A 15,700-nucleotide genomic window follows, 5' to 3' on the forward strand; every position below is an offset into this window, starting at 1 on the left:
TTGGGACTGGGATGGAGTGCATCTCTTTTTGTTTGTCCTTCATTTTGGAAGAGGACAAATGATCTCAAGTGGTGATGTCTGGATCTATGGGTGAATTGGATTTAGGTGATTCAGAGTTACACAGTCAGTCACCTGACTTTCTCTTCCAGAGATCAAAATCCAGTGGCAGGAGAAAAGTCAGAATGGCAATAGCCTGGGATGCATCTTGATGTTTTTCAATGTCTGACCAAGCTCAGAACATTCCACAGCAACTGCTTCAGCAGCTTTCATGTCTGTTGGAACAAGTGGTTTTCATCTGCCCATTTTGTGAGAGCTGCAATGAGGGTGTAGAGAATCTTCCCATGTTTGAGGTGGACACACCCCTAACTCACTGAGGGACTTGAGGACTGTCAGTTATCCTCAATTTGATTCGCCTCTCAAGCCATAGCAAGTTTTGGCTATTGTGCATGCTACATTTTCTTAAAGCAATAGCTGAGAATTGGATGGTGGGTGCAAACCAAAAGTGTTGAAGAACCATGAAAAGTCCTATTAAGCTTTCATACAAGAGGTTCTAGTCCTCCTGTCTAGAACCAGGATAGTATCTACCTTTTATTTCATTGATGTGAGAAACTGATAATATGGAAACTCCCTCTACTAATGAAAATTGTCTCTTATTTACAATGCTTGAAAATTGGCTGTGGGCACTGAGTGGCAATATAACTTGCCCTTGGTCACAAATATATTAAATGTCAGAGGTTAGAGAAGATCCCAAGACTCCACGTCAAGATTCTGACTCCAAGTCCAAGCCTTAATTCCCTAGGTGATTTTGCTTCTCTGCATTAATTATAAATAAAGAGATTACGCTACACTATATATGCAGTAACTTAATAGCTATAAAATACACATAAGGAAGAGGAAGATAGCCAGTCCCTGTTTTTGTAGTTAGGTGTGCAATGGATAGAATGCTGGACCTGGAGTCAAGAGGACTAATTTGCCTGAGCTCAAATCTGGCTTCAGATACTTCCTAGCTAACTGACCCTGGCCAAGTCATTTAATCCTGTTTGCCTCAGTTCTTCATTTATCAAATGAACTGTATCTTTGCCAAGGAGATTCTAAACGGAGTCACAAAGAATCATAGATGACTAACATGACTGGAAAAAAGCTACTGGAACATAGTTTTTAAGGAGAACAGATCTTTCCCAGATCCCGTAGAGGGAAAAATCAACATTTTTAAAGGTCATATCACTGTGGATGTATCTAGAATACTATAGACCAAGCTGACTGGGAAGTAAATAGTGTCTCTGAACATACAGTACTGATAGCCCCATGTCATTTTCCTTTGTTCTAATATCCAGTAGGGACATGAACTTGTCCTATCAGCCTATCTTTATTTCAAGTACCAACACTGAAACAGTGTCATTGGAGGGCTGTATCTAGGCTACTGGGGACACTCTGGATCTTCAGTGAGACCTTTTCAAATTCCCCTTGTGCCGTCCCCCACACTTGGCAATATCATCACTCTTATCATTTCTTGACTGAATTATTGTTTACAGGCTCCAGAGTACAATCCCTGACTTAAGACTTTCTTTTCTTTAATTTATTTTCCACATAATTACTAAAATGATTTTCCTAAAGCATGTCTAATCATGTTACTTCCTACTCATCTTTTCCTCTATGGGCAAATAGAAACTATGAGTTTGTATCTAAACTATCTTTACAACCTGACTGCAAACTACCTTTTTACATTATTCCTCTTGTAGAAATCAATGATTTCACTGGGCTGTTTTGTTGTGGAAGGTAATAGAAAAGAATTGCTTAATTACGACAAGAACAAGCAGGGAGAGAATAAATTTAGAGAAAGCTTTGCAAATGCTTAGTTTAGCTAAATAATCCTAAAAGTGCTAACAAATGAATCAAGAGAGGGACAAAAAGCAACAACAAAAGGACAAGAGTTGTTGAGATTTTTACTGGCTCATAAGTTAGTGCAAAGGCATCATATTTGCCCCCTAACATCACAATCTTTGATTTGATTTGATTCTTTTTTGCATAAAGATATTTATAAAGGCAATTAAAGAAAAAAATGCAAAGAGCATCCAGATTAGAGCAATTATACAGTTAAGAAGTTATTACTGCATGACATAATTTCTGTTTCAGGGACTTAAAAAACAGTATTATTTTAAAATGAAATCATATATATATACACATATATATGCATGTATGTATACACACATACACACATACATATATATATATATATATATATATATATATAATATTTCTTAGCAAACCATTCATGTCTGGAAGTATATGCATAGGAGCTCTACCTGAATAAAATAAGAAGGGAAATGAGCTGCTCAGTCACATAATCAATGAATGATCTTTGGGTTTTGCTGAAAAGAGGATCTTATTACCCCACATATAAGTGGGAGAATAAGCCTTGGAAGTTCTACTTTTCTGTGCATATTTTCAAATAATTTAAGCCAGCTTTTTATATTATGTCAATAATTAATTGTGGGTGATATTGATTGTCCCATAGACAGAATCCTTATATACTCATTAATTCCCTTGAAATTCTTGACCTTTTGTTCTTCCAAATGAATTTTGTTGCTATTATTTCTTAGTCAGTAAAATACTTTCTTGGGAGTTTGATTGGTATAGCACTAAATAAGTAGATGAGTTTAGGTAGTATTATCATATTTATTTGCTTGACCTATACAAGAGGACTTAATATTTTTCTCCAATTGGTTAGGTCTGTCTTTATTTGTGTGAAAAGTGTTTTGTAGTTTTGCTTATATAGTTCCTGATTTTCCCTTGGTAGATAGATTCCCAAATATTTTATACTATTGACAGTTATTTTGAATGGAATTTCTCTTTGTATCTCTTGCTGTTTGGTTTTGTTAATCATGTATAGAAATGCTGATGATTTTTGTGGATTTACTTTATATCCTGCAAGTTTGCTAAAGTTGTAAGGGTTAGAAGTAACTTTTGAACGCCTGTCTGTGGCTGTTATATATATCATAGTCCTTTATTGGAAATGTATTCCTGGATTTCTCTGAATAAGAGGTAGGTGAAAGAGCAAACATTTGTCAAGACTTTCTCAGAAAGACAGAAGGACACAAGAGGTCCTGAGAAAATATAAATTAAATACTTTTCCCATGGTCAATTGATATCTCTTCACATTCATACTCAAGGAAGATGCCAATCTTTATTTTGGGTACACTAAACTGGCAGAATTTTGTATGGACTTAGGAAAAAAGACTACTGGAACATTCCATAAAAATAATAGGAATTATGTATCTGTATAGCCTTAAGTGTCAAGAAGTCATGAGAATCTTGATTTTTTTTAACAGATATAATACATCAGAGAGCTATTTGGTACCTTTTCCTCCCAGTAATATCTCCTTTAAATGAAGGAGTGTATACCAAGAACTTATGCAAAACCTATGAATCTCCCATACTGTCTAATGCTTTTTCCTGAAGACCATTATATCTTCTACTCTTCAAATCCTCATTTTCTTTCTTTCTTTCTTTTTTGCTCAGGCAATTGACATCAAGTGACTTTCCCAGTGTCACTAAATCCTCACTTTTGATGAAACCTGGGTCAGCTATGTTGCAGTCCATAGTGAGATTCATTTTCAAATTGAATTATGTTCCTCAACTCCTAGGATGCATATATGGAAGGTTTCTATTTCTTCTTGAAGGAGAAATTCATTATGTTCAACACTCCTCTCATAATCTGGAGAAAATGCAGAACTGCTTTCTTACATTCTTTCAAGTTCACTTGTTTTTCACTATACTACATTATCTCAATGGGTTGGCAGATGGACAAAATCATGCTGAGGGCAGCTGATAGGTGTCAAACCTACTGGTGAGTTAAAAAGGTGTTGACTTTAAGGATGTGGAAATTTCCCCCCTGAGGAATGGATAGATGAAAACAATTTGTTCTAATGGCCATTAAGGTAGCAAAAGGAGGTACTGTGGAAGCGTTAGAGCTTGGTCAGACATAGAAGATGTCACTGACCTCCACTATATCCCAAGCTATCACAAGGTGACATGACTTTTGTTTTGCCATTGGACTTTGAAAATTCTGAAAGAGTGAGGCTGATGACTGAGCAACTTTGTTTCACTTAAATTCCATCAATGGGTGAGACAAGACATCATCCTATGATATAATTAGTCCTCTTTAAAAATAAAGGATGAACAACAGTAATGGCAACAATAGTGGAAGGACAAGCCCTTTGGCATCAAAGGTCCTAATTCTGTTCCTTTTTCTACCACTTAATATTGGGGGGGGGGTTCATGCAAGATGTCAACTCTTTCTGACTCTAACAACTATGAGGGCAGGGTCTGTTTTATTTTTTGCTTTGTATTCCCAGAACCAGCAGTTTCCATGTTGATTTTTATCCTCCCTGGATCTCATTTCCCTTTTTTTAAAATTTCAATTATCAATCCACTGGGGCTTAGTCACCTCCCGAGTCAATATCATATCATATATAAGTGCCTAAACTTATCAGTTTAAGTAGCAAAAGACTTAGTCAAGTAAGGAGGAAAGCTTTACAGCTGACAGCTTAATTACCTTGAAAGTATTTGGAAGTTATTGCAAAACTATTTAGAAATATTCTTGTAGCTGTTGCCTTAACATCTAGCATTGCTCAGTAGTTTTTTTTTGTTTGTTTGTTTTTTAGCCATGTGTGATTTTTCATGACTATTTGAGATTTTCTTGGCAAAGATACTAAAGTGATTGAATTTTTTTTTTTGTCCAGGTCATTTTATGCATAAGGAAACTGAGAAACACGATTAAGTGATTTGCCCAGGATCCCACAGCAAGTAATAGTGTGAAGCCATATTTGAACTCAGAAAGATGGATCTTCCTGATTCCAGACCTCCTACTCTATCCACTGTGCTGTCTAGCTGTCTCCATTAACATATTGCAACATTATTTTAATATGCATTTCATCTCAGGGATTTTGAGATAAAATGGACCAAATCATGAAATAGAAATTTAGCTTGATTCATGAAGCTACAAAGAGGTACCAGGAATGTCCAACCTACGTAAGATATAATTTTAAGGTATCTTTGAGTTCATGTTGTGCAATTTTCTACCAAACTCTCTCTAGTAAAAAGGCAGGTGATTCCTCAGTATCACTCTTATTAGCAAGAGAACCTGCTCAGCAAAGGAGAGTATAATCAATTTGAATGGGAAGTCATTCATTTTGGGGAGTACAGTTTTTGTTGTTGGTTTTTTGTTTTTGTTTTTGTTTTTGTTTTTGTTTTTGTTTTGTTTTTTGCAATCTAAGCTAATTCTCCAGGTACTGGAACTTTTAGACTGTGAAGTGGGAAAGTGTATCAAATTCTGGATATGGAATTTGGAAAATGAGTTCATATGTTCCCTTAGACATTTATTAGCTGGGTGTCTCTGGACAAGTCATTTAATCTCTCTAATCCTCAGTTTCTCCTTCTGGAAAATGAGGGGTTAAGAATTGATGGCCTCTAAGGTCCCATCCAACACTAAATCTATCATCCTCCTAATGCCATTTTTATGTCTTTATTTTACTCCATTTTTCTTAGACTTGCCTTAGAGAGAGAACAATATATTTAAGTATATTGGGTTTTCTCTTTATAAAAATGTAGATTGTCTATAGGGAATAACATAGCTCAATATGTCTCCCTTTTGTCCACTATAATAGCACTGAATTAGATTATTTCTTTTAAGACACATGGCAGAAATGTGTTATGAAAAAAAATCTAATGGATAAAATTCCTCCATACCTCCATATATTCCAATGAGTTATAAAACTATATACCACACCTTGTATATGACCAAAATTTACAATGAAGACTGACAGCATCCTCTGATCATTTATTATATTATGGCCAAATATTGAACAAGAGAAGGCAAGAAATCTTCTGATTTCTCCTGAACCATAGACAAGCCCCTCTATGAAGAATTTGTGCTCTAGTGGAAGCTCAGGGCCAGAAGTTGAAGCATCTGATTTCCACAAAGGGGACACAAGAATGATATAAGACAAAATATTATGGTATAAAGAGGACACAGTTTGTTTGAAATTTTAATACGATATACAAATCACAACACAAAGACAATCATGTTTTCTAGCAGGTTTGATGTTCACTGAAATACACACAAACTTATTAAATATTTCTACATTTTTACCACATATATATCTGATTTAGTTTCTAAAGATTTAAAATAAATTCACTGTACTCTTTACTTAAAAACAAAGGAAACTTCATTCCATGGAACTAATGACCACACAGAGAATAGTAACAAAAAAGCGTTGTTTGTCCATTCTCAAAGAAATCAGTGATATCAGGGAGGTGAATGCCATTCCATGCCATGTAAGTAAATTGGATTTAAATGAGGAGGATTGTGTAAGGTCACCGGTCTTATTTTCTCCTGCAGAGTCATCTGAGATCAGTGGCAAGATATAGCTCAGGACAACTGGAGATGGCTCTGGATGCAGTGGAAAATTGTCCTAAAATCAATCTAGGAGAGGAAGACTCTTAAGATTTTTTGACAAAACAGAAACAATTGCTATTTACATTCACTCTCCACCAACCTAGATAATGTTCAAGCAGGACTTTGCCTGGAACCTATTGGTATTTAATGACAACCAGAATGATTTGGGTTTAAGGCTAATTCTAAACAATAAATCCCAGGATAACTTGTGAAAAAAACAAAGGAGAAGAAAGGAAGGAAATGAGGGAAGGAAAAGAGGAAAGGGTGGAAGAAGAAAGGAAAGAAGGGAGGGAAGGAGGAAAGAAAGGAAAGGAGAGAGGGAGGAAGAAAAGAAGAAAGAAGGGAAGGAAGGATAAGGAGGGAAGGGAGGAAGGAAGGAAGGAGGGAAGAAAGGAAAAAAAGAAGTGGGGAGAAAAGGAAGGAAGGAAGAAAGGAAAGAAGGAAAGAAAAAACATAATTATATGATCCAGAATAGAACTGAAAACTTTTCAGCGCTACTGATTCAAATAAATACAATTTGTAACTATACAGTAGAAAATTGTTCAGCATCATTATATGGGAAAAATTAAAAAGAAACACTTTCAATGGAAGAAAAAATATCAAATATGTTCTTGGAAAGAAAGTAAATAGGCAAAAAAGGTGCCTTAGCTGTTAGAAATTAAGGACTAATAAAGAAAGGGAATTATTTAAGATTGTAAAAGATGAATTGGAGGGGAAAACTATTTTGGCCTTTAGTTCAAGACAGGAATAATGAACAAAAACAAATAGAACAGGAATAGAAGTGCAACTTTGAAAAGAACTAGTAAACACCATTCACATGTAATTTAGCATGGTAGATACATTTTACTAAACATGAACCTGAAATTGGAATTGGGACTCAATGGAGAAAGGATATTTTTATATCAATAATTCACCAATTCCATCTCCAACTTTGTTCCATATTTTTAATTCTTCAATCTAAAATTTGAATTTGTTCAGAAAACAAATCTATGAAGAGTGACTTCTGAGCACTTCCCCACGGATGATCAGTTTAATTGTTCTTCGAAACCAAGAATAAAAGAAAGCATAAATTAGAAGGTTCATAGCTGAGTTATAATAGGCAAACCAAAGTAAAATTTCATAAACATATGCTGGAGTGATGAACTCTAGAAAAGCATCAATTATTGAATCAATACAATAAGGCAACACTGAAATCAGAAATGCAATCACTGCAATGCCCAATGTGATGGCTGCTTTTCTCTCCTTTTTGTACACTCTTACTGTGTAACCTTTAGTGGATGACTCTGTTTTGCTGTTCACAATTTCAACCTTTTTAGCCTATTGTTTAGCTACTAGAAAAATTTTACAATAAAGAATGATCATAACCAGAGCTGGAATTAAGAACAACAGGAAGTTTATCAGTACCCAGTTTTGATTCATAGCAATCGGACAACTGTAAGGTGAGGGCACTTACCAATTCCTGCAGTCCATTATCATTGGCACCTATGTAAAGAAATAAAAAGCTAAATGTAATAGCAAGGAACCAGTAGAATGGGATAGAGATTCATGAAATCAACAAAGTGAATTTGGTTGGATAAAGCAGAGGGTCAGTGACAGCAATGTATCTATGAATTGAGGTGAAGCACAAGTGGGAAAAGGAACAATAACAAAATGATGCATCAAAATATGAGTGAAGTTTACAGCAACTCTCCCCAAAGTACCAACAACTCTCCACTGAAAGGTATCACAGTGACTCCCATCAAAATGTCAGCACAAGCCAAGGAGGTAATGAGAAAATTGGCCAGAAAATGCAGCTACTTGAAGTGAAGGATTGAAAATCATGATCAGAAGGTTTCCCAAGACAGCCAGCAGAACTCCTGAGCCAAAGGTCAGGTAGAGCATGATTCAGGTCCAGAGGAGTAGGAGTTTTTAATTCAGGACCCATCAATATTCTCATGGCAGAATTCTACATCTGAAGGTTGGGACCCATTGCTGCTGTTTATCATTCTTCTCTCTCAGACTATCTTTGTTTTACTTGGCAATCATAGAAGTTATTGTTGATACTTCCAATATTCCTGAAAGAAAAAAAATAATTGCATGTCTATACAAAATCAAATACTATGCTTCATGAATTATGATCTATTTTGCAGAGATAATATTTTAAAAACACAACACATTTCCTGCCATTGGAGGCACTATTTAAATGCTTAATTCCTTTCCTCTTTCCTATAAAAAATAAAACCCTGTTCTCTATTGTACTCATTATGTGTCCATTTCCTTCAGTATAGCTGCTTCCCCAAATCTAAAAACCACTGAATAAATAGGCTTGAATAAGTCGATTAAGAATCAGCATCAAGATAATCAGTGTTTGGTAATATTTCTCCAAATGATCTTATTCTGTACCACTGACAAGCTCTTCTGCAAAGTTCAATGAAATAAAAAGTATTCGTCAGTTCAAGGGTCACCTTGATTTGCCCTTCTTCATGCTGTCAACTCTGAGTGAATGCCCAAAGTACCTCAACCTTTTGGGAAATCAGCCAGAGAAGTGCCAGAATACCCCAAAGATAAAATATCTATGGGGATAAGAGTTTACTAATAGAAGAAACTTTTTTTCCAATAACCATTAGTAGGGAATTTATTTTGTTATACTACCATTTATGGGAATGTAAATTACCCATTTTGTGTTGTAAAATTTATACATTTATGAGGGATTTTTTGTTTATGGATTTTTTTTGATTGTGGAATTCATAGTGAATATACTGATTATGGGAGCACATGGGCGCAAACAATATCTATGTAAGAGTGCATATGTTTGTACATGTAGCTATTAAAGCTTAAAACTTAAGTATCTTTTAGAATACCCTGATTATATTTGAATGAGTACATGTAGATGAATAAATAATATATATAGGTATATTTTAAATGTTTCTCTTGTTCATTTAACAATAATCTGTAGTTTCTTAAATAATGGCTGTCCACATTAGAGCTTAATTCCTCAATAACTTTTTAAAAGTTTTTTCATTGCTAGCTCATTCCCAGACCACAAACATATTAATAATTACTATTTTCATAATTAATTCCTTTTAGTTTTGTTCTGCTTGAAAATGCTTGAATTCTTTGAAATAATCTTGGAGAAAATCTGATTGTCATTTCCATTTCTGAGCCATCAGAAATACATTTCATGCAGACATATATGGGACATATGTTCCTATATTTCATTAATATGAGAAATTTCCACTGTAGACATGTATTTCTACAAAGCAAATTGGCATCTATTGTGTAGCTTACACTATTATAGAATTCTTGGGGAAGGATTATGGAAGACTTTCTCTGGAACCAGCATGTGTCAGAACTCAAGTCTTCACTATTAGAAAACAATTATTCCTTCTACTATTCGATACGATTGATCCATATATATATAGAGTATATCACAAAAGTATTAGTGCAGATTAAATTCTAATTGCTTAAAATTACAATAAGACTTTAATATTTTAAAACTACGATCAGACTTTATTCATGCATCATACACACATAAAACATATGCACATACAGAAGAATATTTACACATAATGTAGGCATACAGACCACAATATCTATAAATAGTGCATATGGATGCATTGTATAGAAAACAGCAGAACAAGATGTTGAAATTAAGTAATACCTTGAAATCCAAATCAACAATTGATTTCTTTGGTGAGTTTTTTGTGTGGTATAAAGAATTCCACAACTTGTTTATAAGATATAAAACCAAACTGGAATAAGACTTCAGAGTGGTGCCTGCCTCCAAAATGTTTTCTCTCCAGAGATATCTACTCAACAACTGCAATTGCTTGCAGCTGGGATAGACTGCATCTCTTCTTGTTTGTCTTTTCTTTAGGAAAAACAGCAAATGATTTCTGGGGGTGGATTGAATTAATTGATTTAAGTGAGTCATATTTGCATAGTCATCAGCCTCAATTTCTTTTCCAGAGTCATCAAAGTCCAGTGACAGAACAAAAGTGACTGGCAATGGCCTGGGGCAGATTTTGATGTCTTTTGTTTGATCACACTCAGATACTACTCAATAACTTTCACTTGCCTTCATGTCTGTGGAAACAAATTGTATTCATCTGTCTCTTGCTCGGGGCTGGTAGTAGGGATGGGTACTTCACCCACTTGACATAGAAATACCCCTAATTCACTGAGAGACTGAGGATTTTCAATTAACTTCAACTTGGTTAGCCTCTCTGCTAAGACAATCTTTCCCAAGTTTGGCTGCTGTGCATGCTACAACTTCTTAAGAGCTATTGGTGAGGGGCAACTAGGTGGCACAGTGGATAGAGCACCACCCTTGGATTATACCTACCTGTTATTTCATTGCTATGAGGAATTGTTGGTATGGAAATTCATTTCACTAATGATAGCTGGCAACTTGTCTCTCATTTATAATGCCTAAGAATTTGGTGTGAGTACTGAGACTTGCCCTTGATCACAAATATATTGAATGTCAGAGGTGAGAGAAGATACCAAGACCCCAAGATTCTGATTCTAAGACCAAGGTCATCCACTAGGTCATTTTGCTTTTCTCTCCACTAATTATAAATAAGGAGGTGATGTCATGAAATGCAAGTGACTTGGATTTAAGTGAGAGAGGGCTGTGCAAAGTCACCAGCCTTACCAACTGGAGGAGACTTCTAGGTTCAGTAGCAAGATATAGATCAGAAAAATTAGAATTAGCCCTGGGCAATAGGAAATCTTGATTCAATTCCCAATCAGTCACACAGACTAGGAAAAAAACCAGGCAGAGAATGATCTCTTTTTACTTTGTCAAAAAATTTGTTATGGGAAGACCCTCAGGATTTCTAGGCAAAAGAGAATGATTTGCTAATTTACATTCATTCTGCACAAAGATGATGAAAGGAGTGAGGTTGACCTGGAACCTATTGGTATCCAATCAATGAAAGCCAAAATGATTTGGTTTTAAGGCATAATCCTAAACCATAAATCCCAAGACTTAAACAACAAAATTTACATTTCTTTCAGCAGAACACCTGCAAGTAAACATATGATATCCTATGTGGAATTAGGAAAGAAAAGGAAAAAGAAAGAAAAAGGGAAAGGAAGGAATAGAAAAGGGGAGGGAAGAATTGTGTTGTCTAGGTGGCCCGTGTTAGTTGGATTCCCATGGGGCAGTTCCTGTTCACAGAAGTTGTTGTTTGTCCTTCTTTCTTGAAGAAGACCATGAAAGGAAGGATGTGATGCCATGACTTGCAAGTGAATTGGATTTAAGTAAGGCATGACTATGTAAAGTCACTATGTTATATGAAAAGTAGAACATACATACTTGCAACATATTTGAGTATGTATTGGGCAATAGCTTTATGTACACACACACACACACACACACACACACACACACACACACCCCTCCACACAGATACATATATAGTATAAGTTTAATCTAAAATTGGGGCAACTAGATGGGTTTATTGTGGATAGAGTACTGGCCTGGATTCAGAAAGACTCATCTTCATGAGTTTCAATATGGACTCAGATACTTACTTAGTTAAGTGACCTTGTGCAAGTCACTTAACCCTATTATCTAAGTTCATCATCTGTAAAATGAAAAAAGAAATAGCAAGCCACTCTAACATCTTTGTCAAGAAAACCTCAAATGGATCAAGAAAAGTTGGACACAACTAAACAATAGCCTAAAACCAGTGTCATCACATATTCATTGTATAACTCTTTTAGGTGATTAAAGTGGACTCATATGAATGGAATGAACAAATATTTGTCAAAGCAAATTAGATTCTGCTGTAACTGCTAATTTGGTACTCTTATGTTATTGAATTTTATTGTTGCTAATGAGACAACTACTTGATATGGTAGATATAATTATGGACCTTAAATGAGGAACATCTTAATTCAAATCCAGCTCCAGATACTTGCAATTCTGGGCAGGTCATTTTACTTCTGTTTACCTCAGTTTCCTTAATTGCAAAGTGGGGATAATAATAGCATCCATTCCCTAGGATTGTTGTGAAAACAAGTGAGAAAACATTTGGAAAGCACTTAGCATGGTGCCTGATATCTATATCTATATCTATATCTATATCTATATCTATATCTATATCTATATCTATATCTATATCTATATCTATATCTATATCTATATCCATAGATATAGATATATATTTATATATATATCTATATCTATATCTATATCTATATCTATAACTATCTATCTATCTATCTATCTATCTACATACTATATAAATGGTTGGGATTATTATTAATGAAGGAATGGTATAGGAAACAATGATAAAATGCACTCACATTCCAAAAACCACTGTATAGGACTAAGGTAACTTTGGCTAGGTTTCTCATTGACTAGAATATAAATAAACTCAAGTTTTGGAGTGGAGAAACATTGTTACCATATGAACTGCTTTCCTAGAGAGAAAGCTTTATTGTTGTATATAAGTAGGATTAATCACTCGCTTCACTTTTTTTTTAATGGAAAGACAGAAAAAAATAACAGCATAATTCTATAATCCAGAATAGAGTTTAAAACATTTCAGGGCTACTGATTCAAATAAATACAATTGTTAATTATATGATAGAAAATTATTCAGATTCATTGTAAATGAAAAATTAAAAGAAATATTTTGAAAAGAAGAAAAATATCAGAAGTTCTTGGAAGGAAGCAGAATAGGTAAAATAAATGCATTATATACTATGAATCAAAGTATAACAGTGAGAATGATAAGCAGCAGCAACGGACCCCAAATTTCAGTTATGCAGCTGTGCTATGAGAACATCAATGGGTCTTACATTAAAACCTCCTATTCACCTGTCACTTGTTTTATCCTCTACCTGGCCTTTGGCTCAGGGGCTATGCTGGCTGTGTTGGGAAACACTCTGGTCATGATTTCAATCCTTCACTTCAAGAAGCTTCATGGTCCAGTCAATTATCTTATTGCTTCTTTGGCTTGCACTGACTTTTTGGTGGGAGCCACTGTGATGCCTTTCAGCATGGTGAGGTCTGTAGAGAATTGTTGGTATTTTGGGAAGAGTTACTCTTAACTTCACTCTTGTTTTGATGGATCATTTTGTTATTCTTCCAATTTTTATTTGTGCTTCAAATAAGAAAAGACAAAAAGAGGACTACAACTTTGATGACAGCTTGTAAGCACTATTCACATATAATTTATCTTGGTAAATTAACTTTATTTAATATCAACCTTTAAATTGGAGTTTAAACTGCATGAAAAGAAAATACTTACATCTCATTATAATTTACCTTTTCCAGTTTTAACATTGTTCCATATTTTAACTTTTTCAATCTAAAATCTTAATTTGTTTAGAAAACAAATCTGTTGTTGAAAAGTGACCTCTGAAAACTTTCCAAGTAAAAATCAGTTTAATTGCTCTTTCAAACTAATGATAAAAGAAAGCATAAATATTGAGGGTTTATGGGTGAGTTGTAATAGGCAAACCAAATTAAAATTTTATAAATATATGTCGAGATGATGAATCCCAGATAAGCATCAATTATTGCTTCAATAAAGTATGGTAACCATGAAATCAGAAATTCAATCACTGTAATATCCAGTGTTTTGGCTGCTCTTCTCTCCCTCTTGGACACTGTGGCTTTGTAACTCTCTGAGGATGACTTTCAATCTTTCTAGCCTGTTGTTTAGCTACTAGAAAAATCTTACAATAAAGAATAACCATAACCAGAGTGGAAATGAAGAACAACAGAAAGTCTATCAGTACCCAGCTTTGATTCACAGCAACCTGACAATCTCCCTCACAGGTGAGGTCACTTACTAATTCCTGCAGTCCATCACCATTGGCATTTGTGCAAAGAAGTGAAAAACTAAATGTAATGGCCAGGAACCAGGAGAACATGATTCAAATTCCTGAAACAGAGTGAATTTGGTTAGATGGACCAGAGGTCAGTCACAACAATATATCTATCAATAGAGATGAAGCACAAATAAAAATTGGAAGAATAACAAAATGATCCATCAAAACAAGAGTGAAGTTAAGAGTAACTCTTCCCAAAATACCAACAATTCTCTACAGACCTCACCATGCTGAAAGGCATCACAGTGGCTCCCACCAAAAAGTCAGTGCAAGCCAAAGAAGCAATAAGATAATTGACTGGACCATGAAGCTTCTTGAAGTGAAGGATTGAAATCATGACCAGAGTGTTTCCCAACACAGCCAGCATAGCCCCTGAGCCAAAGGCCAGGTAGAGGATAAAACAAGTGACAGGTGAATAGGAGGTTTTAATGTAAGACCCATTGATGTTCTCATAGCACAGCTGCATAACTGAAATTTGGGGTCCGTTGCTGCTGCTTATCATTCTCACTCAGCTTATAAGTATCTTTGTTTTTCTTATCATAGAAAAGTTATCACTGACACTTCCAATATTCCTGGGAAGAAAAAGATTACTACAAGTATATACAAAGTTAAATGAATTATGATCCATTTCATTGAGATAATATTTGTGAAGCATTTAACGTATTGACTGGCATAGCCAGCACTAAATAAATACTTAATCCCTGCTTTTCCCCATTTTCTGTTATACTCAGTATATGTTGATTTAACTTAGTAGAACAGCTTCTCCTAACCTAAAAAAGCATTAAATAAATAGCTTTGACTAAATCTACTAAGGATCAACATCAAGATATTCTTTTTTTTTTTTTTTGCTTGGTAACATCTTCCTCTTATCTTCTCATTCTGTACTTCAGTCAAGCTCTTCAGCAAAGTTCAGGATTTCTCAGTTCTGGGGTCACTTTTTATTACTTTCTCTTCCTTCATGTTGTCATCTCTGAGTTAATGCCCCACATATTTTGACTTTTGGGACCTCACTCATAGAAGTGCCAAAAAAACCCTAAGATATAATCCCTATGGTGTAAGATGTGAACTAGGGGAAAAACTTTTTTTTTCCCATTAGCCATTAGTAAGGACTTTTTTTTTCTGCTGTACTACTATTTATAGGAACATAAATCATTTATTTTGTTTTGTAAGATTAGTACATATATGTGTTCCTTTTTTCCTTTTTTTTGATGACTGAATTCATGGTGAATATACTGATATTTTAGTGTGTACTACTATATGTATTTATATATATACATGTACACATGTATATGTACATACATATGTATATACATGTATGTATATTCACATATATGAGGTATATGTGTGTGCACATGTATCTGTGTGTATATATGGGTGTATAGTTATAAAAGTTTAAAATTTCATTCTCTT

General features: G+C 34.7%; 2 pseudogenes; both read right to left on the bottom strand.

The window, feature by feature from the left end:
• Window positions 1-7,409: 7,409 nt before the first annotated feature.
• LOC141541157 (trace amine-associated receptor 7a-like) lies at window positions 7,410-8,442 on the bottom strand (annotated as a pseudogene).
• A 5,317-nt stretch (window positions 8,443-13,759) lies between these two features.
• On the bottom strand, window positions 13,760-14,792 carry LOC141541158 (trace amine-associated receptor 7a-like; annotated as a pseudogene).
• Between the last annotated feature and the right edge of the window lie 908 nt (window positions 14,793-15,700).

This window comes from Sminthopsis crassicaudata, chromosome 4 (genome assembly GCF_048593235.1).
Source record: "Sminthopsis crassicaudata isolate SCR6 chromosome 4, ASM4859323v1, whole genome shotgun sequence".
Classification (NCBI taxonomy): domain Eukaryota; kingdom Metazoa; phylum Chordata; class Mammalia; order Dasyuromorphia; family Dasyuridae; genus Sminthopsis; species Sminthopsis crassicaudata.